Below are 23917 nucleotides of genomic sequence, written 5' to 3' on the forward strand. Positions count from 1 at the left end.
ACGCCATAATTAGAAGACAGTTAAAACAGTATCTCAGAAGTGTATCTGCAAATAAAAATCACGTAGAAAGGTTCAGTGCCCTACTTACAAAAGAGAAAAGATCATAGTTGTGACTTAACACGACCACTGTTTCTCAAAAATCATTGTAGTTAAAATACTTGTGAATATCCTTCTGCTAATTTCAGTGGTTTAATCTCGCTTCAAGCTTCGTTTCTAGTAGTTCTATGCCTAGGTCTAGACAGTAGAGTAATTAGTAATAGAAGCTAAGTTACAGCAACAATATATGAGAAATCAGAATAAAACATATTAGTCATTTGTTTAAATTTCAGAATGATTACCCGACTGAAGGCTGCAATTTATCATTAAATGAGAACATAGAGTGCAATTTTTATATATTGAAATTTTATGATGTGTGCATGCCTCAATGTCACTGTAAATATGAACGATAGCTGCAAAGCATGCAGCAGTTCAGAGTTCTGTCTTAAGAAAACTTAGGAAGAAAAACAAAGTGCAGAGGAAGAGATGGTAGACAGCTCGTTATGTCATGGGCCATCCCACTATCTGCAGTGAAGCAGAAGAGCTGCAAGCTGATTAAGCTTTTAAATTATTCTGAAGTATGTATATACGATAGAGCCAAATAATAAATAGATGCTGCTGTTTAAATAGGTACATCTCCTGTATGTCTTTTTCTGGTAGTCGTGACTACTACAGCAGGAAGATAAAAGATTTCAGGGATGGAAAAGCATTGGCTTATTCACGAGAAGGCAATGTCTGTGTTTGTGTTAGGAATATAAGCTACAGAATGTGACTCTGGGCAGTATCTCTTATCTGAAAGCCTTGCGTGCCCTGTATGCCTTTCTTTTGCTGACAGCCAATTTATATGAAGGCAGTACCACCTTGCACGTATTTCATATCTTGCGTCCATGTTTGTTATTCATTGATCTGGGTTACACTAATATGATTGAACGTGTGGCAGTGGAGTAGAGCTCACACATTTTATATCAAGGCAGAAGGGCAAAACCAACAGCTGAGATCCTTAGCTTTTATAGACGCCTCGTTGTAACCATCAGAAGTAGTCTCAGCACCTTTCTAACACTAATGCTCCTGAAGGTTTGTTTATTTTTTTTATAAATAAATAAAGACCACAGACAACCTGAATACACTCTTCTGGAATTAAGTATGTCTGTCTTCATCATGAGATAAGACTGGCAGAATTTAGTCCAGGAACTGGTGGATTTTTGTGTGTGTTTGTTTTTTTCTGAATTTTTTTTTTTCCTAGGGAGTTCAAAGAAAATTTATTCTCTTGTTTGGTGTGAGCCTGGATGTTCTACATACACATTAGACACGTTACATTGTAGGTAAAATCATCTTAGCTTAATTGGTTACTAATTATTCTCTGAATGCAATTCATTAACAACTTTTAAAATGTCCTTTACCACCTTAAAGCATGGATGAAACTAGCAATTAGTCAGTGAGTGATTTTTAATATATTAATATTCACTTTTAACTAGAATCTCAGATTACAGAATTTTATGCCAATTTAAAAAATTTTAAGCTCATGTAGTTATTTTCTATTCTGTGTGGGATTGGCACAGCAGTGTTTTTGGTGACTTAAAAAGAAATAATCATATTTTTCATACTTTGCACAGCTTGGTGAACGTATTGCTCTGAGGGAGTAGATGATATTGTCAGTCTGTAGCTGAAGTGGGAATGGGGAGAATTGTTTCAATTCGAATAGTTTCAGACTTTTCATTTAATCCAAACCAATCCATTTATGCTTTTGAATAAATGTCCTGTACTACAAGGAATAGAAAAGTAGCCTTGGAATACTTTATTTTAAAAGGGCTGGAGTTACTAGCAAGCAGAAAGTACTGATGAATCCCCCTACCAAACCATGGAGTCTTTTGACTGAGACACTCAAATGTATGCCTGAATTGGAGTAGGAATTTGAAAAAGGGTTTTCCACCTTCCAGGGAGATGCTATAAAGTTAGGGAGAAGAAGGGGACAAAAAGACAAAAGGGGAGTAAGCTTTAATTCCACCATTGTTTTGGGAGTAGATCCTAAGTTTCCACAGTACAATTGGAATTATACTAGAATTGGATTGAGTTTGGATCCCCTGAAGTTAAATTTTCTAGCAGCAAAAGTAGTAGTTTCTGTGGAAAATCAATAACTTTGGTCAGACGCTTAGTGCGCTTTTTTTCTGACTACAAAATGTTATCAGACATAGTAGCTGGTTATTACCTAACATCTGAGTTGCACAAGAAGCTTCTTTTTTCCTTGGTACAGCCACCTAAGAAACGAGACACTGCCTTCGAATCCTTCTTTCCATCCATTTCCCTCCCAGTTTTATGCATGCATGAAGGATCTGAATTTAGCCTACAGCTATATCTCATGCTACCCTAAAATGGCCTTGACATGGGTTTATTGGCAGGAAACGTGTGGATTTATCACGTACCTGGTTGGCAGGAAATTGCATTGCACATAGCTGGGAGGAAGGCAGTCATGAGTGAATCTGCAATGAAAGCATGTTGTAATATCGCTGCTGTAATTTACAACTGAATATTAGCAGGGCTTTAAAGTACATATTTATTCTTAACTAAATTCTTCAAACACTTCTACAAAATCTCAGTCTGGTGAGCAGAATAAAGCATTAGCAAGTGAAGAATTGGGAGGGAGTTAATCACAGTGCCTATGCAGACAGAGTATTACATTTTTAGTTTGCAATACAGAAGCAGTAATGAGTGGACAGCATTTGCTAAGTGAAGTACTTGATTAATATTCTTATATTAGCTAAAACATAGAGTGTTAATTCAATTTATGTTTGGCCTGTACAATTATGCTATGTGTATGCAAGCGGAGATTAAGCGTAACTTTCTGAAAACTTTAAAAGTAGTTTGCTTTAAAAAGTTACTTTAAAAGTAATATTCTGATTTCTCCTATGAAAATGATAACAGATAGTGTAAGTGAGGTAAGCATAAGTCCATTAGACTTGAGTAATTTGAACACTGGAGGGTTTCAGTTAGCATAATCAGTTGAAAGGTTGGTCTGTTAGGAGCCAAGCAAAGTGCTGCAGGAGTCTGTGTGATGACTTTTATTGAGACTATTTATTAGAAGATATAAGATTGGAGAAGGAATACTAACACATGTTACTTCCCTTTGGCTTTCTAATGAGTTATTACCAAAAAGTTATTTCCCTTATCCCTTAGAAATTCAAAAAGGTTTTTTTTTGACAATTTCCTGTGTAGCTGAAAATACTAAGCTGGTTGAAAAGTGGTCATTTAGGAAGTCAAGAGTCACAGAGTAAAAAGGAAAGAGGAGAGCAGGGAGGAAAAAAAAGAGGAAGGAGTCTATGTCTGTGTCATTCCTTCCTTCTCTCTGAAGTGCTATACAGCACATGTGAAAAGCGGTTGGGTGTTCTGTACAGCCCTCTCATTAGATGCTCCAACATTAGACATTATTCACTAGGGTTGGCAGGATACTATTGATCTCTAGACCTTAGCTGGAAAGTCACAAATTTTCAAGAAATGTACCTCAGACAGGAGGATTTCACAGCAACAGATAACAGGGATTTTACTTAACTGAATTGTGCATTAAAATGAGTAAATTAAAAAAAAAAAAAAGAAATGCACATGTAAATTCATGGAAAAGAAGAAAGGTAGGTGCATAAAAATACATAAAGTTAGGGAAATTAAATATTTTGACAGAAATCTTACTTAAGTTCAGCAATCGAGTTTCAAGATGGTTTGGGTGCTGTATGTATGTTCAAGGACATAAGAATGTAACTTTTTAAAAAATTATTATTATCTTAATAGTAAGTAATCTGACATGATCATAGCACCTTATTTCAGACTAATTGTTATTGGTACTTTTTCTAAACGTTACCCGTGGCAAGTCCTGACTTCTGTCATACAGCTCCACTATTTTCTGGTCTTATAACTTTGACTATCTAAAAATAATAATAATAATAATTCTTATTCTAAGCTGTTTGTAATAATAATTCATATATTTCAAGTTACTAATCATATTCTAATCATACTCTACCTGCAGTGGTCTAATGGTAATCCTGCCTTATCTGCTTTGTTACCATATCCTAAATGCTGTACGTAGACCTACTAAAAGAGCTGAGATTAAATGATAGGTCTATGATATTACCCTGTTTGTATAGCCAGGTAGTTTCAATGGTCTGTGTATCCTAAGTGATTCCAAATATCTCATAAGCTGGTGAAAGGTAAGATGGAGGCAAGCAGGAAAAATTACATTTGAATTATTTTCAATGCAGCACATCATCCAGTGAGGTAGAAGAGGATTTATTTAAACAGATAAGAGTAAAAGGTAATTATATCAAACTTCTCAAATAGCAAAATGTTTTCCAGAGGTAATAAGTATACCAAGGCCTGAATTACTTTCTCTAGCAGACTTTTGTATCGTTGGCAACGTGAATTTTAGCCTAAGTGAAAGAGATTAACATGTAATTAATATTAACATTAAAATGCATTACAGACAGTGAATTGACAGAGTTGACATCATTTAAGTAGCACATAGGTAACTCTCAGAAACCACGTAAATTACAGAAATACCATAAACTGTGGCTCTTACATGCCATGAGTAGAACTCTTATACGCGCTCTTCAGGAAGACCATTAATGTCATGGACACTGCTTGGGGGGAGAAATAACAATGTAACTATATACTTTGAAATAATATTGAGGAAAATATTTCATGAGATTAAAAATTGTTATTCCTGACTATTTGGTGTATGCATAGGAGAAACACAGGGAGAGAAATACAGGACTGATGGTAAAAGTTACAGAAAAGGGCAACTAAGTTTAGTGTGCAGCAAGGCTGTCAGAATGTGTTCAGAAGTGACCATGCTGTTCATGTTTGAAAAATGAGCAACTTAAAGTATTAAGTTTTCGTATTTCAAATCTGATACTCACTTGTTGTCCCTGAGGGTAAAATGAAGAACAGATTTAATCTGCGTAAGAGAATAAATGATGTACGATGACAGGGTGGGTAGAAGAGGAGGAAGCACATATGAGTGTACCTGGGAACACTCTCCAAAGCTGGCTTCTAATAGGCTATTGGGACCCTTCTGGAAGGTATCTTTACCTTTGCATTAGCTCTCGGCAGTCATTGAGAGGAATTTGTTATTCAAAACATGGTAAAATGTCTATGTGCATTTTAAAAGGCTGGAAAGGCAAGTTAATGGTATAATACATACAGCGTAGGCAACTTGTGTCTAAGTGCAGAACAGTGGCTGTGAGAAGGGAGGAGAGCTGAAAGGAAAAAATATGCCAGTTTTTATAAATGAAGTCACTTGGGAGAACAAAACAGAAACAAAAAAGAAGTGAATGTGGGGTTCCTTGTTTGTCATACTGTAGTGTTTTCCATATCCATTTAGCCTTCCCAGTTCCCAAGGGAAACTCTTTGACAGCTTCTCTCTCTGTTAACCAAACCTGGGAGACAGGAATCAAAGGGGTTTTTAACTTTTCATAGTGTTAAATAAATATTCAGCCACCTAGATTAGACCCAGAGTGAAACTACTTTGATCTCTTGTCTTTGTGGCCTTCTTTGTCTCTACAGTTGTGTTGTACCGATTTCTCCACTAACAGAGCATGGTCTTATTGCAAAAGTTAGTAAGGATAAAATGTTGCCATCAGTTTCCCATCAGTGTTACAGATGCTTTTTAATGCCATAAGCAGAAATGTCTGAATGACTTCAAAGATCCGTTTATAGTCCTAGAACATATGACTTCAAGGAGGAATGGACTTTGCTCATGTTTAAGTGGAGTTTCCTGTATTTCAGCTCCTGCTCCTTGCCTCTCATCCTGTCACTAGGCACAACTGAGAAGAGTCTAGCTCTGTCTTCTTTATTTCCCCACCCCCATCAGGTATTTATACACATTGATAAGGTCCCCCTGAGCCTTCTCTCCTCCAGGCTGAACAAACCCAGCCCTATTAGGCTCTCCTCGTATGTCAGATGTTCCAATCCCTTAATCGTCTTAGGGAAATAATCATCTCCCTCAGCCTGCTGGCAACACTCTTCCTCATGCAATACTGTTCTTGTGCAGATTGCCCAGGGTACTAGAAAATATTTAGACTATGGGCTCCAGGTTTCAGCATCTGTTCTCACTGCTGTATTTGTAGTGTCACCCAAATTCACTATATTTATTGTTATCATGACTGACTTATCTGCCTAAGTGACTTGTTCACAGTGTGTCTCATTGCTAACATGAAATTCTTATTAGATGCTTACAAATTCTCTGGTTGAGTGTCATCATGCTTTGATCTTGGTATTGCTTTATTAGCTTTTGCAAAAGTTGCAAAGGAAAGGAGTGTTGTTTTTTTTTTTTTCTGGAAAATTGCTTCAATAGTTATGTTAGTATAAAGGTGAAACAGCAGAGTGGTGAATTGGGCCCATGTTTATTTAGATGTAGAAATAATAATCTGCTTTCGTGGTAGAAGACAACTGTCTTTTGGGGTAAGAGCATGATGGAGCCGGAGAGGGGCACAGAAAACAATTTCTTCCCTGCTGGGCTTCAGTTATGACACATTTTAGGACTCTGTGTAGTATGCTGATTTCTCTTCTAATGGACCGAAAGGTAAAGTGTTAGTTTTCTTGAGCAACTGCTTTTTGCTAGAGTTCTTGATAATGGCCAGGCTTCCATTTCTGAGCAATGTTAGAAGTGATTAAATGGAGCCCTATCAGCACAGCACCTGATGAAAATGAAGCTGATCTTGTGTGAATCTAATCTTTGTTCATTTGTTTCGAGTGGGATATATCCCAAAGGCATTGCTAATTGGTTTGGAGGGCGATCTTGTATTACTTTCCTTATGATTAGAATTTGCGATATGAGTATGGACTACTAAATTTCCTCTTAGTATGGCTATGGCTGTTGTTATATGTTCAGTATGTTGATAGCATTCCTCACAACATTCTCTTCTGTAATCTGTATAAATAGCTTCGAATCTACAGTGGTTAATGTGGAATTGATGACAGTAAAGCAGTTTTTAAGCAGGAGCAATCACATATCAGGGCACTTGGCTCATTAAGAGATATTTTCAAAGTGTATAGAATCCTGTTGGACTTAAAAGGCAATAAATAGATATTAACAAAAAAAAAAAAAGACAAATTAAGATTTAATTGTTAGCTTCTGAGGAACCTGAACAGCACATGCTATACAAACATCTGAACTGACTAGACTAAAAGCATGTAAGTAAAAGGCCTTAATAAATGGCATTAGCTACAGAAAATGTTATGATAACCCTACAACATCTGTGCTGAAATAGTTGCTCTTAGTGTTGCTTACTGTTGTGGAAATATGGACTGAAGAAAAGTCAAAATTGCTAACGCAGGGGATATTACATCAGTAAATTAATCAAGTAATTTATGAAACACTTGAGGAATTTTCCCCCAGAGTGATATACGATCATGTTCATTTAGGCTGGAGCTAATATTTTATTAAAAGAACCTCTGTATTTGAGTACTGCAACTGAAATTCATTGGAACAATATACTCTTGGGTTTAATCGGGGTATATCCTTTATGAAGCATTTTGAAATGTAGATAGTTATATCCCATTTCTGCAAGTTGAAGCATATGACTAACCTTAAAAATCTACATCGTAGCATTAATCTCAAGATGACCGCGCACAATGTCTGTAGGTAGTGTAGAATCACTTTTGACAAAAGGATCCTGCCAAACAAACACTATCCTGAAAATCTTGTCACACTTCTTTTTTTCCACTTGTGAATTTATGATTTGAAAGCTGAATACAAAGCGGCAAGGAATGAGTGATTGTAGTCGTGTTCTTCAGTGCATTCGACAAAAGAGCAGTTGAACTTACTGAGGAAGATTTTATGCATGTTTGTCTAATTAAAAAGACAAATGAAGAACATCGAGACTGTTGTTGCCCGAACTACTGCTCAGGATGAGACCTTGCAAAGATAAATAAGGATGTGAGCATAGGATGGCCTGCAAAACACATTCCCAGCCCCTATTTTCATTTGGAGGGATGAAGTTCTTGGTAGCAGAGCATATTTTGGTTAAAAGCTCTGACACTGATGCCTAGCATCTCAGGAAAACATTCAGAAAAGCTTGCATGTAGGTCATACAGAACAGTTGCAAACCGGGGAGGTGTGGACTCTCAATCCAAGTCCCATTCTGTTGGAAATTTCAAGCACATAGAGTTGGCGTGCTGAAGGCCTGGTGCTCCAGAAGTGAAACTTGGCATGCTGCAGAACAGACCTCCCCATGCTGTCTGTAGTAGAGGGGAGGCATCAGGGAACACTTGGTCAGTTCCTACTGCTGAGGTTCATTTCCACTGGATTCCAGTCTGCGACTGACTAGGGTTTTTATCCCTCAGTTTAAGGAGGGAAGAAGAGATGGGAAGAGGTAACAGAAAGAGTCAACGGTTTCCGTAGTAATGTGTCTGTTCCTCAGTGTCTGTTTGTCATGCTGGAATAACTAGGAACACACAACTAGTAGTGTTGTGTGTCTGAAAGTTTTAAACTGATTTCAGACAGGTAGGCACAATAAGTCAGTTATGATTTGCCAGATAGGCCAGTTAAACAGATAGCACACAAAATATCTGAAGAGCTTTATGTTAACAGCCAAGGAAAGTTACTCTTTGGATAGATATTATTACATTGTCCTCCAAATGAGGACAATGAGTGACTCCAAAAAAAGTCCTCCAAATAACTCAACCGTTAGGAAGGAAAGAGGTCTTGGTAGGCAACAAATAGCAGATTAAAACAGGTGAATCCAGTACATGACACAGCCACATCTAATGCAGTAAGTATTCTTGCATGCAACTGTATTAACCTTTCACATCAATTATATTCATAGTGAAGTTCCATACTATGTTGACTTTATTGTTCAGTATTGTTTATTTTTGGCTAGTCAGGAAAAATCTGGAGATCTGTACTTTGTGTGAGATGATGCAAGCACTAGTTGAAACAAAGGGGTGTTTTCTGCAAAGGCTCGTGTGATGCTCATCGGTTGCAGCACAGACGTGGCCCTGCCCTTGGACTCGCTGGCTCTATCTTGGCTTTCCTGAAGAACTAAGTGTTTAACTTAGATCTCTCTCACGCGTTCGTTCTCTCTCTCTCTCTCTCTCTCTCTCTCTCTCTCTCTCTCTCTCTCTCTCTCTCTCTCTCTCTTTTATTTATATGTTTAAAACATATGCAACATTTATGTTTTATTTTTCAACTTAGTGAATTGTCACAGCTATAATATGCCCTAAAGAGAGAGCCTTCTGTTAGATTGGTTTTGTATGTATGGCTATATCTTTGCCAAATATGAAATTACAGATCTGTCTGCTTTTTATCTGATTTTTAGGAGAATGGAGAGTAGCAGAACATTTAACATTCTTAAAACATGCCATTTGATAAGAAATATCAATTAGGACTAGGGATAAATTGCTTTTCTATTTAGCTGGAAATGGGGTGGTAGATACCTAGATTCATTTTTCTGTTCCTCTAGTTTCTTGACTAACATAAAGTAAGTATCTTTGATGTTTTTGAAGAGCCCAGACAACATAATTTCTCATAAAATGTAGATTTCAGAAATGGATGTTATTAAAGTACAATTCCTATTTATGTTCCTGTTTTATATAATCTAGTGTGCTCCTGGATTTTTATGCAGAGGGATGTGACTCAACAGCTTGGAAACAACTTGCTAAAATAAAAATGCCAGAAGGGAGCTGATTCTTTAGCTGAAAAGGCAAATTGGTCTTTAATGAGATGATAATTCTGGCATCCTAGGAGATTCAGATTAAAAGATTTTAGACTTCTTAAGCAAAAACAATCATATGCTAAACCTAGTGGTGTTCAGGTTAATGCAAGTTCTAAATGCAGTGTAGTTCCAGAGTAAAAGACACAAAAGTTAAAAGAAAAATATTGAAACTTAAAGACAGATGGACTTCACTGCGTAGCTGAGGTTTCTTTCTTTTCTCCTCTAAGTTACTTTGCAGATGCTTTTTGCAAAAGTATTTATGTAAAGGGCCTGTTAAGCAGAGCAAAATTCAACATGGTTTGGAATCAGCTTTGCTTACCTTTTTCTCCCCATTTGTCTTTAATTATATTTAAAATTCCGAAATAGGGAAATATGGTTTTGGAATGTTGATACTGTAAAAAAAAAAAAAATAGTTTTTTGACCTCTTTTCTTTTCTCCAAAAATAAAGCTCAAAAGCAGAAGAGTAAGGATGCCCAAACATTGCTCTGAATAAATGTAATCTTTGACTGGGAAAAGTTGCTATTTATAGCTCCGAAATTTCTTTTCAATATGCAGCTCTATGGGATCTCATGCCTTTGTATGCTCATTTCTTTTTTCTTTAAAATCTCTACTAGGGCACATGGAGTTTTTGCTTGAGAAGAGTGCAAAGATCTGATCTTTGTTGTTCAGCACTCCATTCCAGATGCAAAATTCTCTCTTACGTTGTTCTACATCGGTTCAAACAGTTATCTTAATATAAGCTGTAATGCTGCATATTCAGTGTAGCTATTAGTGCTCTACTAAAGTGTTTGCATCTAATTAGAAGCATAGTTCATGCATAGTATGTTTTTTTCTTTTCTTTTCTTTCTCCAAGAAAAACCAAAATATCTTTCTTTTTAAATACAGTATGAGTCTTTTCTGGTAGGTTTATAATAAAGCTGTGTATTTATTAAGCTTATCCTGGTACGAGCATTGAGAAGCAGGTTGAGAGAGTTGCTAGAGACTATCAGAAGAGGAATTGGCATGTGTGGTTTGTTCTGAAAAAAGACTAGATGTATGTAAAAAATGAACAAATGAAGTAATAGAATGTGAAGATTTGTAGCTTATTTCTATATGGGAATTGTGAACCAGTACAGGTTGGGGATTGACCTACTGGAAGGCAGTTCTGCAGAGGAGCACTTGGGAGTCGTGGTGGTCAACAAGTTTAACCATGAGCCAGCAATGTGCCCTGGTGGCCAAGAAGGCTGATGGTATCCTGGGGTGCATTAGGCAGAGTGTTGCCAGCAGGTCGAGGGAGGTGATCCTGCCCCTCTCCTCAGCCCTGGTGAGGCCTCCCCTGGAGTACTGTGTCCAGTTCTGGGCTCCCCAGGACAAGAGAGACATGGCACTCCTGGAGAGAGTCCAGCGGAGGACTACCAAGCTGATGAGGGGACTGGGCATCTCTCCTATGAAGAAAGACTATGAGAGCTGGGCCTGTTCAGCCTGGAGAAGAGAAGACTGAGAGGCGATCTCATCAATATGTACAAGTATCTGAAGGGAGGGTGTCAAAAGGATGAGGCCAGCCTCTTCTCCGTGGTGCCCAGCAACAGGACAAGAGGCAATGGGCAGAAACTGAACCACAGGCAGTTCCATCTGAACGTGAGGAAAAACTTCTTCACTGTGAGGGTGACAGAGCATTGGAACAGGTTGCCCAGAGAGGTGGTGGAGTCTCCTTTGCTGGAGATATTCAAAACCCGTCTGGATGTGATCCTGGGCAATATGCTCTAGAGGACCCTGCTTGAGCAGGGAGGTTGGACTAGATGATCTCCAGAGGTCCCTTCCAACCTTGGCCATTCTGCGATTCTGTGAATTCTGTATTTGCCTTTTTTTTTTCCCCCCCTTCTCTTTCCTCTTGAATTCTGTGTTCGTAATGCTAACCTTTAGGGGCATTTGCTGACAGTGCCTTAGTCTGTCATTTGAAATGCAATCTGGAAGCAGCTACAGATTCAAATGTGTATTTAATATTAAATGCCTTGGCTATGAGTCAACAATTAATGTGCTTTATAAAACAAAAAAACGAAGCAAGGCAGAAAAAAATGAGAGTACCCCCTAAATTGTCAGTAGATGTGTTGTAGTAAAAATTTTCAACAGGGGAAAACTATGAACAAAGTATGCTCGTGCTTTATGTTCTTTCTTTGGGCTGAGGGGATGTAGAAGAGGTTAGATCCAACCATATGAAGAAGGTATTGTTTAGGGGATCAGGCAAAGAGAACACTGATTAGCACAAAGGGGAAATGGAGGGTATGGAGGCTGGGACTAACCAAAACAACCAAATCTCGGAAGTTAGGATACTTAAAAGAATCCTTTGTCATGGCAGTATTGCTGAACTGTAAACATGACTGTTTACTAGGAAAAAAGGGTGTGCATATGTACAGTTATGCTATTTCAGAAGTTTCTTCCGTGGAAATATCTCCATTCCTTGTTGTAACTCAAAAAGGATTAAATCTATAACCAAATTATCCATAGAGAGAAGATGCTAGTTACTGTACTGGTCTTGTGGCCTCTGGCTGTTTAACACAGTGTCCTACTTATGAGAAATAACAGAAGAGGAAAACTGCTTGTGAGGTTGCACTAGAGAGGCTGAAGAAGGTGCCTGCAAAGTTGCTCAGTTACAAAGTCCCGAGTGCTGCCTCTTGCATAGTGTTTTTCCGTGTGGGTTTCGCCAAGGCTTTTCATCAAGGTATGGTAAACAGTCATGTACTTTTGAAGTCTGAGCTCTGTATAAAAGCAAAGACTTAGGGATTCTAGATACAAAGTGGCATGAGATACAATGGTAAGTGCCAAGAAAGGGCATAGCTGAGAAAAGGTAATCTGTTATTACAAATGTGTGAGAGAACAGCAATCTTTTCTGTTTAGTTCTCCACTGTGATAGTAACATATACATTCATTTAAAAAAAAAGCTTCATTCTTAGATTATTCAGCATTTCTGTTGATTAGAGGTTTAGCAAAAAATGAAAACCTTGGTTCCAAGGTGTTTATGCACAAACCAAGAAGTTGCATTTAAATAAGAAAATTAGATCCTCTATGAGAACCTACAGTGATTACAGAAATCAGTATTTTGGAGCTTCTTAGTGAAAAATATTTGTCTAAGCAGTAATGTTGTTTAAAAAGTTGCCTTACCGATTAGTCAAAACACTATAAAAAAACAAAATACCCCTTTTACAGACATGCAAAAATACTTTGATTGAAGCTTTAGCTCGTACTATACAGAAAACTGCTGTTTTCATGGTGGATGATGAGTCCTTCCACTGCAATAACCTGCTTTCTCCTGTACAACAGTATGAACTAACGACTTTTCTACTGTGGTAAGAGAATTATCATCATTAGTAGGCTTATGGAGTGATGACCATAGCTATACAGATATGCCTGAGCAAAGCTGCTGAAAAGTTATTGCAGCCGTAGAAATAAACAACACTCCACTGAGTTGTTAATATGGTGAAGCATATTGCATTGGATTAAACAAAAGGTAGATGTCTTCACAGGTTTCTGCATGTGCATGTCGAAGTAAGGTGGGGGGCAGTAAGGGTGTGAAATAATGAGAAGATAGAGAGGCAGAGCAATATCTTTAAGTAAAAAATGTACTCTTGTTGAGAGAGAGAGAGAAAGGGAGGAGGATTTGTTTTGCTTAAAAATTTTGTTAATTTCCTCCTTTTCCTAGCCTTGTCAACTTTTTAATTATCAGTTATATTGTTCATTATGAACAGTCTAATGAGGCGAGAATTTGGTCCTGTAAGATTAATTTTTGGAGATAGGAAAATTGCACTGTCAGTATCATTTGATTTCCTCAAAAGTATGACTGACTGGGGCATAATTTGTAAGGGGATCTATACTGGCCATAAAAAGAAAATATTTAATTTCAGCTTCTGCTTTTGCTGGCATGAAATAAGAAACATCTGCAGGAGTCATTAGCTCATAGCTGAACAATACATTAGCTTAAGTCAGCAGCAAAAGTCAGCAATGGATTAACTTTGTCCTTACTAGTGGTGTCATTGGGATCGGTCTTAAGTTATATAGAACACACCCTGACCAGTGCGGCATAAAAAAGGGAATTAAGTATATCAATCATAATATAAGTTACAGATTCTTCCAAAATAATAGCATGTTCATCATTTACCCTCTCAGGGTGGAAGAAAAGATTCGAACACTTTGAAAAAAATCAGTAATCCAACATTAAATGGATTAATGATGTTTCAAGTACTACAGCTGAATATATCAAGAGCTAGAGATCAGGAAATAAAGTTTTCTAAAATAAGGAATGGGAATATTAAAATAGCAGGCTATGAATCTTGATATAGTTTGGAATGGTGATGGATGTGTGAAACATTTCTTTCATACATCTTTCAGTTAAACAGAGAATTAAATTACAGACTCCACTTCTGGCCCTGCTGAGGTCAAACGAACAGCAGTACTTTCAAAGAAAGATCACACCCCTGCTTTGGAAAAGTATTATTGAAACTACAATAATCTAGTTAATCGAAATTGAATTAAATGGCATCTTTTTTGTATATAATTTAATTTGCCCCAAATTTAATTTCCCATCCTGCCTGTAACAAACAGCATTGCAAGTGTGTTTCTAATGAGTTCTGTTCATTCAAATATGGTCCGTAGTAGCTCCAGTATTCTTCTGGACTTGGCAGCCCTAAGTCGCAGCTATTTGCTGTTTACCATTTGCCTTTCTCCTTCTGTGCAAATTTTCTTGTCAGCATCACTTCTGCAGGGCTGATTGCCTTGTAAGACATGCGATGTTAGTGATTGTCTTTGGCATATCCAAGAAGAAAGGTACATTTGCTGTGCTGAAGTGACTTGTCTTGATGTGGAAGGTAAGACAGTCCCCCTGGAACCTGAGAGAAGTCTCCTAGTTGTGTAGCAGAAGAGCTGGAGCTGGAAGGGGTGGGCAGGGAGAGAGAGAACTTAAAAATCTAGTTTGTTTATACCTTTCTGTGGTGTTAGCTGTAGTATTTGAATAAGAAGGGGCTAATTTAGCTTTATAAGCGCTGAATTTTTTCATGTCATTAGCTAGCATGTGGTACATGAAACATAGTGGTAGCTATCTATCTGGTGAGAATAGGAACAACAAAGAGAATGTGATAGGAAACCCAGAGTGTAGTACATGAAACATAATGGCAAAGGTCTACCTGGTGAGAACGGAGCGGTGAAAAGAATGTGATTAAAAGGAGTCAGAACAGTACCTAGCAAAACAGCTAAGTAGTAGTATAAAAAAGTAAGAGGAGGCAATTGTTTCTATAGCGTTCAAGTGAAACTTCAGGAAAATTGAGTCTTACTGATTAGTAAGCAGCATATGGATTTGGTCCTTAGGACTAGGCATTTCCACCCTATGGGAATACAGGAAGTATTGAAGAACTTAGAGAAGGGCCTCAAAACAGTGAAAGAAGCTAAACAGGTCTTAGTCCAAAATCAAGTGTTTTTTTAGCTCAGCTTCCTACATTTGAAGGCTAAGTGGTAAATGAGTAGCTGAGAATACAAATGTTAAGCTTCAGGGAGGGCAAAAAAATTTGTCCGGGGAATGTATCATAAAGAAAATCTTTCCATATTCCACTTATATATGACTACATCAAGAGGTGACAAAAGAAGCAGTGTATTCGGTGCAATTTCCAAAGTGGTGCAGCATAGCACTATATCGTAGTACTTTTTTTTTTATTATTTTTTGAAATATGCATGCGCTATAAAGATTACCAAGTATTCAAAGTCTATTATTCACAAGTATGCAACTACATTTCAGTTGAATTTCTGACTGACTATGGAATTTCATCAACATTGACCAGAATAGACGGTTAGGAAATGTGTGTGTAAATCACAGGACATCAAGTCGCACCCACATAATGCTGCGTGAAGCCCAAAGAGTCGGAATAAAGTTTTGCAGTTTTCAGGAAACTTGCATGTGTGATACGCGCAAAGAGGAGGAGAACTTAGTGTCAGAGATTTGATTAGATGAGAAGTGTTCAGATAATCCAGTTGGCAATCAGTGCCCTAAAAGTAGTTGAAAAATGTCTCTGTTTTGATTATCCAGATATCTAGGTAAGCTTGTTCTTGACCACTAACCTGACTACCAGCATGGTCCAGTGTACAATTAGGTACAATTATACATCTAGAAAGTCGCATCACATTTTGAGTTGAATGTCTCTAATTTACAGTACAACTACTGAACTTTTTTTTTTGTCTTTGTCACCAAGGTGTGTTGAAAAAGAAAGAGCTGCTCAGTATTGGATTTATTTTCTACATGGAACTGCTGATAGATATTGATCTGGGGATCTCTGTTTATGTTTCAGTCAGTGGAATATCAGAACTGCCTAAGCTTTATTCCTAATATTTCTAGTATTTCTGGTTCTGGTAACATTTGTGAGGTTTTCATTTTAACTTTCTTTGATATTTTCATGTGTTTGCTGCAGTGTAGGCGCAAGAACTGGGTAACTTAACCCAAATCTGTCTTAGCAGTGTCGTAAGAACAGACAAGTTTATTACTGTTATTATTTTAGTGTGATTTGGTATTCCACTACATACAGGAATTGTATTTTCTTTAATATTTACTCCTAATATTAAAAAGCAGTGGGTAAGATGATAGAAATGGGACTGTATGATAATTCTTAAGTCAGTGGGTAAATACAGACATTTGATGAGAAAGCCGTGAAACAAGAAAAGATATTAAACAGGCATAGAGTCCTATAGCACGGTCATTGACGTGTGCATTGACGTGCAGCTAGGTATCGTGAACTACATCACACTACACGTAGTACATTATCAACAGTGGTCTCAACTTGAAAGAGGAAGCAGAAAGCTAGTGTGTGCATTTGAACAAAATATAAGTCTGTAATTCAATGTGATAAACAGCTAGAGAGAAGCTGAATATAGGCATACAGTTTCCTTTCTTTCAGTGGTGATGTTGATGAAAGAAAGAATGAGCAGTGTAGAACCTCATAATGTTCTCAAGTACACCAGGACTGATCAGCAGCTTAGTGTCAGGGAGAAAGTCTCTTGGATAAACTGTGGACCTCCTTTTACCCTATATAACTGAAATAGTTGTTTAAAAAGATACTGACAATTATCCAGTGTAATCTAATCTGCCCTGAACAGAATTGGATGAGAAATACTAAGTTCTTCTGAATCATTCTGACTTCTTTAAGACATTTTTGAAAGATATTCCTGAATGTAGACTGCTTGTGGGTCCAGATGTCCTTGACTAACTGAAAAGGTGCAACTAGCATTAAGGCAATGAATTCTTATATTAAAAAAAAAAAGAAAAGGAAAAGGAAAAAGCAACCTATGATCATGGTATAAGGTGATGGCAACTTGTGATATAATTTTATCGCAGAGCAGAAGCAGATTATAGGCTCATAACGTGAGAGGCAGTGCAGGCCTGAAAACAGTGACAGGATGTCATTATGGAAGCCTTATGAGAACTTGTTCTCTGTCTGGTTTGGCATATGATAGCTGGAAAAAGTTTGATACACAAGCAACCTAGAGAATTAAGATCATTAGCATCATAAGGGTGGAGACAAATCCCCAACGAACAATAATTATGCAGACAAAATTTGGTTGACTGATTCATGACTATCATGATTATCATACCTGAAGATGTCTTAAAGTTAAATCATGTCTGCAAGTTGTGCCAAATACTAATAACTCGTGGTCCCAGCAAACTAGAAAATGTTGATGCAGAAATAACAATGCTGCAAACTGTTTAAAAAGAGAGGTATAACATACAGTAAACAAGAAGAAACAAAGAAGTTTCTATCAAGTAGAAAATTCTGATTTAATTTGCAAGATTTCTGTCAGAAGTTTTTTTTTAATTAACTTGGCATATTTTTATCTAAAAAAAAAAATCACTCATGTCACTACACAGTGCAGAAAAAATAATATAGAAAACAGACAAAAACACTCTGTAAAGCTTCAAGGTGAATAAAAAAGAAAAGGACTCCTAGAATATAAAGGAGAGGGAATATGAGCAGGGCATGTTTTGGTGTGCTTGATCTCAGTTTACTTGTTCTACTTTTATGGATAACATAGATTTATCATTAACTTCTTTCCTGCTTATTGTTATTAGGAAACAAACATTTGTCCTTCCTCAGCTTTTAGGAAGCCCCTCAATCCACAAAAGTGGATGCCCACTGGTGACTTTGAAAATTGCTTGATAAATCATGTATAAGACTAGCTGATGGAAAAGAAAGCTCATTAAATTGAACTTCTCTCTCCCATGAGGATCCCAATGGCCTCTGCCTGTGTAAAATGAAGGGAAAAGGCTCTCCCGTGACCTGCTTGCCCTCCTTCGCACACAATCGCCTGCCGCGGCACTGGAACTACTGACCTCCCTGAGGCTTGTGTGGCCTCACATGGCGTGAAGGCTGAAGATTTTTGCAGTATGATATATTTTGGAAAACAGCTAGAACCTCATTAAGCCTCTCACTCATTGAGGTGTGCATTTGTCATGGCAAAATGGTAGCAAAATTTACATGATCAGTTTCTGCTGGGAAATCTTGACCTAATTACAGAGGAATTATCCTGGAGTCATTAGCTCAAATTCTGCCCTGGTTAGACCTCCAGTGATTTCAGGGGAGTTTATATCTGCGTTATATAGGTCTGAATTGGCTCCTAGCGATGTGAGAGGCCATTTAAAAATTTCTCATACTGAGAGGTAGTACAGTAAAAGAAGCACAGCCAATGAAAGGTAATAAAATGTGTATATAATTGATTTATTTCAGGTCACCAGGAGACGGCGAATTCAGTCAATCACTTTCACATTTATAAAGTAGATCTAACGTAAAGACCTTTGTGTAGAGCAGAGAATCAGTAAGAAGATACATAAATGAGGGAAACGGCCAAATATTGGCTGTTTCACTTCAGTTGTTGAATACTGGTAGCAATCGGGCATTTTGGTCTACCATCCTATAGCATATATGAATAAATATATATGTGTACATATTTATTTCTTTCAAATATAGTGTATTATTTTGTCCTTTTAATGCAAAGTCATGGCTAAAATTCACTAGATTAAAACACGGAATATTTATAAGTAGAAGAATTTGCCTACCTGATGAATTTTTCATGACTACAATTTTTTCATTCTAGTTTCTTGAATATATCTTATATTTAGTCATAATAATCTTTGATGTAGAAAGCTCTTGCAGAATGCTGTACATAGTAATTAACAGACTTTAAAATACATGGCTTAATTTAAAATTTAATATTCTAATGAATTCCCTTAAGGGGAATATTTTCTGTTCAGCAAAGACATCATAAGATTCCTAGTGAGGAAAAAGCTTTTGGGGGAAAAAAATTTTAATTTCGTTTGACAAAATATAATGGGATGAATTTTTTTCTTTTGATTTAGGTCAGTAGAGTTATTTTGATTTGACTTTGTTATTAGATTTTATTTTTAGTTACTCTTTCGTATTGATGTTAAAAATGTTGTAATAAAGTTAAGTAATAGAAAATAAAATAAAACTGCGTCTGCTAGCATTGTAGGCATCTAGCTTGCTCATCTTTAAGCCTGAAGTTTTTTTGCATGAATATTAAATTAATTGGAAAATGCCATGGGAGACATGCAAATTATTCATGAATATGGGTTAAATTCAGAATGAGTTTTTGACTGGAAAAACTAACAAGTGTATCTTTAACTTAAAAAATAACAGAAGCTAAGCTTCAACCTAAAAACTTGGGAAAATTCTAATGAAAAAAATATTAGTGAATTTCATTTTGATTTTTCTGTGAGACAGTGTATTGATTCCTAGTTCTAAATTTAAAACAAAAAAGATTTCATCTGCTTAAAAATTGCCCTTTTTTCTTTTGTCTCTTAAAAGGGCTGAAAATAAAATTAATTGTTTTACAACAGGCATGGAAAAAGGATTTATTCGGCCCAAATATGTAGAGTTTTTACTTCTGCTTAACATACTCTGCTCAACATTTTCTTCTGGTGGCTGAGAAGACAGAACAACAAAAGAATATTCTTCTGGTTCTGTCCTGAAGAAAGCAGCCAATGGCAGGGAAACCAAGTTGTTGATTTCTTTTTCCTTGGAGCACTTAAATATAGCAAAAATCAATCAAATTCCAATCAAGATTTGATCAGTTGTTCTGAGCGGAAGAAGTTTTCCATCCCTGTGATTGTAATTAGTCCTTTAAATGTAATTTACTTTAATAATGGTAGTATGACAATCAATATATCATAAACTACATGTTAGATTATTACGCAAAGAGATTGGAAAGTGACAAATACTTAAAGGAAAAAAGTTGAGTAACTTTGGCAATACATTTTGTTATTCTCTCATTGCTCTATTCATGTCAATGTACAGCCCTATAAGATAAATATAAAAATTGTACATATTGTCAGGTATCCGTGGAATCCAGAATGGTGACCCCTTTGATGGCCAAGGAAAATTGCCGTGCCATCAGATAAGAGATAAGGTCTTGTATGCAACGGTTTAGAGCAATATATGGCTTCATATTTGCACCCAGCCTTTTTATATCCCCTCTTCTTGAAGCACACAAGGCGTTCCTGAATCCAGATGCAAAGATCAAAGTATTGATTTGCATTCTTTTGACCTGAACTAACCAAGTAAAATGCACTCTGCAACATCTCAAGTGCCTAGGAGCAGAGGTTATAGGAGTAGTAATCCTTTTTTTTTTTTTTTTTTTTTTTTTATGCTGGGCTTCAGTGACAGGCTTTCTCACGCGCTGGAGCTGCCGCGTTGTGGAAGGGAGGTGCGAGCGTGCAAAGGTGCTTTAGATCCCGTCAAACAGCATTCGAACTGGGGTGGCTCACAGGGAGGCTGAGCCATCTGTTTCGCAGCGCACGAAGGGAAGAATTAAGGACAGATCCAAGAAGAATTAAAGACAGATTTTTAATGCAGCTCGCCAGAACCCGACAGCTCTCATTTCCCGCAGTGCGAGGTGCTGGTTCTGATTCCTTTTGAAATGTAGCCACAGGAGAGGGTGCTAAGCCTCTTCTGAAAATGCAGAGCTCTGTTTCTAAACGAAGATACATGGAAAACGAACGTCTGTTTTAAAGAGCGTAGGCAAAAGTAGGGATGAGGTGGATTCCATAAAATCCATATACTCGGGAAGAGAAAAATCTAAAAACAACCACAGTTCAAAATCAATAGGCCTCAGTCTTACACTAATGAAAATTGAAAGACACAGAGGAGTACTGGAATGCTGACTGACAGTTACATTTAAAATGCTTTTTACAGAGGTTAAGTCAGGGAAGCTGATAAACTTTTGACTCCCAGTGGCTTCATTCATTAAGATAAAAGACAAATCAGTGTAAATTATCTTCATTTTACTTATTCTAAAAAAACCCAGCCTTGAGAACTAAAGATTTAATTATTATCTGAAGTTTTATGAATAGTGTATACATGACAAATTAGGGTAAAAAATTATCTGAATACTGTTTTAAACTTGATTTTGTTACGATAGTGACATTTCTGAGAAGAGTAGAAAAACCTCATCCGAGAATGTAATGCCTCATAGCACCATGTTCCCTCTTGTCCTGTTTCACCACATAGAGAGAAACCATGTTAGTGTTAGCACTAGAGAAAAACATCTGTTTTTACACTAATTAAGCATGGATTAAAAATGTTACTTTTTTCATATTTCTGTTCATTGAAATATCAGGGAAGAAATTCCTGTGCTTAATGAAATCAGTCTGTAGTGCAGCGATCTGTGGTATTCGAACTGCTCCATGTTTGAAGTACATTTCGTTGTCACACATATTTTAGGTCAGACAATCGGTTCAGGGGCACAGAATAAAGTGCTGGATTTGAAGAGGTCCAGGTTCAGTACTCCCTCTGTCACTGTCTGTTGATATCCTTAGATAAACTGATACTTTCCATGAGTCAGTGTTCCCATTTTTAACACAGACATAAGGTAGGAAGTTCTTTGAGATCTAGAGGAAGACAGGGTTTTATTAAAGTTGGACATTATTAACATTGTTTTGCTGCACTCTACATCATAAGTATTTTACAATATATATTTTCCCGTAAAAACCAGCAATGTATTCAAATATATTCAGATATTTATTCCAGTTATACTGAAGTCAAAGATAAAACCAATATTGAATTCAAAAGTAATAGGATCTCTCGCTTCTGCCCAGTCAGAAATGTTAAAAGTACATACTAGTATGTTGATTATTCCTTAAGCATTGTGTTCCTACCTTCAGAATTAACCTGGACAATCAAAATATTTTTTTTTTTCATTTGAAAATGTCTGTTCTTCCTTACTTTATACCATGACTCAAGTCTTCTCTTTCCTGTGCCTGTATTTATGCTGCATAGTTTTATGGTGGGGTATTTTCCATTCCTCATTCCTGAAGTTATTAAAAGACGATTGAAAACATATATCTCACCAAAGCCTTTCCCCTTTGGTTTTGCCTTTGCCTTGTTGGGAGTCCTCTGACTCCGTATCCTTCATTTTAGCTACCATCTGCTCCTTTGAATTCTCTTCTTGGCACGTTTTACAATTTAGAGCTCAGATTTTCTGTGATGGAGATTGTGCTGCATGGAAACTGTCTCAATAAAGCAATATGCTAATCCTCAGTCATGCTCAAAACAGTATTGTAGACTTGAGTTAAAAAAAAAAAAAAAGTTAATTCTTCTGTAAGGGTAATGAACCAAGCACGACATTTGAACAGAGAAATGTATGCCATTGGTTCTATGCAATTTTGTTTTTTTCTGTTTTGGAATGTTTTCTCTTAAACAGTGACTGTTGAATGCTTTTCATCTTCATACAATCTAAAAAGTTTTCTTATAATGATAAAGCCCTTGTCTGTTAGTTCATTGGTTTACACAGCGTCCTGCTCCAGGAAGAAAGGAAGTAGTATTTTTGCAAATGATATATTAGAAAATCTTAATTTTCAGAAAACTGCCAAATGTTTGGGAAAGCACCAAAAATTGCAGGATCCGTATTATGTTTTAATTTGTCCTGAAATTTTAGGATTTGAAAGTTGTCAGTTTTCCCTGTGTGTTAGTTGAACTTCCTAATGTTTATTTCAGTGAAACAAGTTAATTTGGGAGTAATTTACTGGCAGCAGACTAGCTGATTGAGGTGGATCTGGGGTGAAAAACAGCACGATAGGTTCAGGAATCAACGTGCGTGTCTGGTGTTACTGTCAGAGAACTATGTAGAGTTGGAGTGAGTTTGTTTAATTCCACTGTTTTTGCTTGGTTTTGAGCATTGCTTATTGTCTTTTGAATCCCTTCAGTTTTATTGACTTCCTTTTTGAGGCACCAACAGGTAAAATTAAATTTGTATTTCGGTACTGGTTATCGCCAATATCCCTTCTGTTGCTGTTTCTCAGTTCCTCAAGGAACTTTTTCTAGTAATTGATTATCATCTAATGTGATAGTAATTCTGCTGCCTTCTTTCTGGAGGAAGATTTGGGGATGCTCAAACCATGCTCAACCATTCCACTACATATCTCAAGCCTACTTTGTTTCAGCTTGAAATCTTGTAGTGGCCACAGGATCTGAGAAAGCCTTGTTCTTCTCCTTCCAGAGGGAATTAGTCTTCAGAGCAGCCTGCTCTCAAAAACAGACCAGACTACCCTCACTCACTCAGCTTCTGCTGCATGAGCCTCAGTCTGCTCCCCTGCTCGTATGGACAAGTGGTGTGTGTGGCACTGCATCCAGGCAGCTTTCACTTAGCCTAAATCAAATGCTTGGGTACGCATCTGCAGCAGGTCAGCTAACTTGGCCTCCACTGCGAGTCCAAAACCAGACTCAAACACATTGTGAGCATCTGAGTCAGCTTTTATGGTAGCTTTTTTTTTTTCAAGGGAGAGAATATCCATAAAATATTTTTTAAAAATTATCATCATCCTTATTATTGTTTTACAGTGTGAAACACTGTTTTTTGAAAATTCTCCATTCACATAAGAGTAGCTGATCAAATTTACTGTAAAATGTCCAAAAAACCCCAAGTTAAATATCTTCAGGGATTCATCAAATGTGAAATTATTTGAATTGGACGTTGAAGCTTTTCATGTATACAGATGGAGATATAATGGATAGGGTTTTGCATCCTTAAGTTACCTACTTAACTGTAAATATATATTATAGCCTTTTTCAGTATTTAATTTTAAGGTTTTGTATTTGGATGTTAGAGAAGGCTCTTAAAAACTTGAAGCAAAGACTACGCTGTAGTTTATGGTCTTAATCCCT

The 23917-nt window shown here is 36.9% G+C and overlaps 1 protein-coding gene across 2 annotated transcripts in view; it reads left to right on the forward strand.

Annotated features, from left to right (window-relative positions):
* LOC104150522 (EGF-like repeat and discoidin I-like domain-containing protein 3) overlaps positions 1-23917 on the forward strand; it is a 251960-nt gene that overhangs the window by 70562 nt on the left and 157481 nt on the right. The gene's annotated exons all lie outside the window — the stretch shown is intronic.

Source organism: Struthio camelus, chromosome W (genome assembly GCF_040807025.1).
Source record: "Struthio camelus isolate bStrCam1 chromosome W, bStrCam1.hap1, whole genome shotgun sequence".
Classification (NCBI taxonomy): Eukaryota; Metazoa; Chordata; class Aves; order Struthioniformes; family Struthionidae; genus Struthio; species Struthio camelus.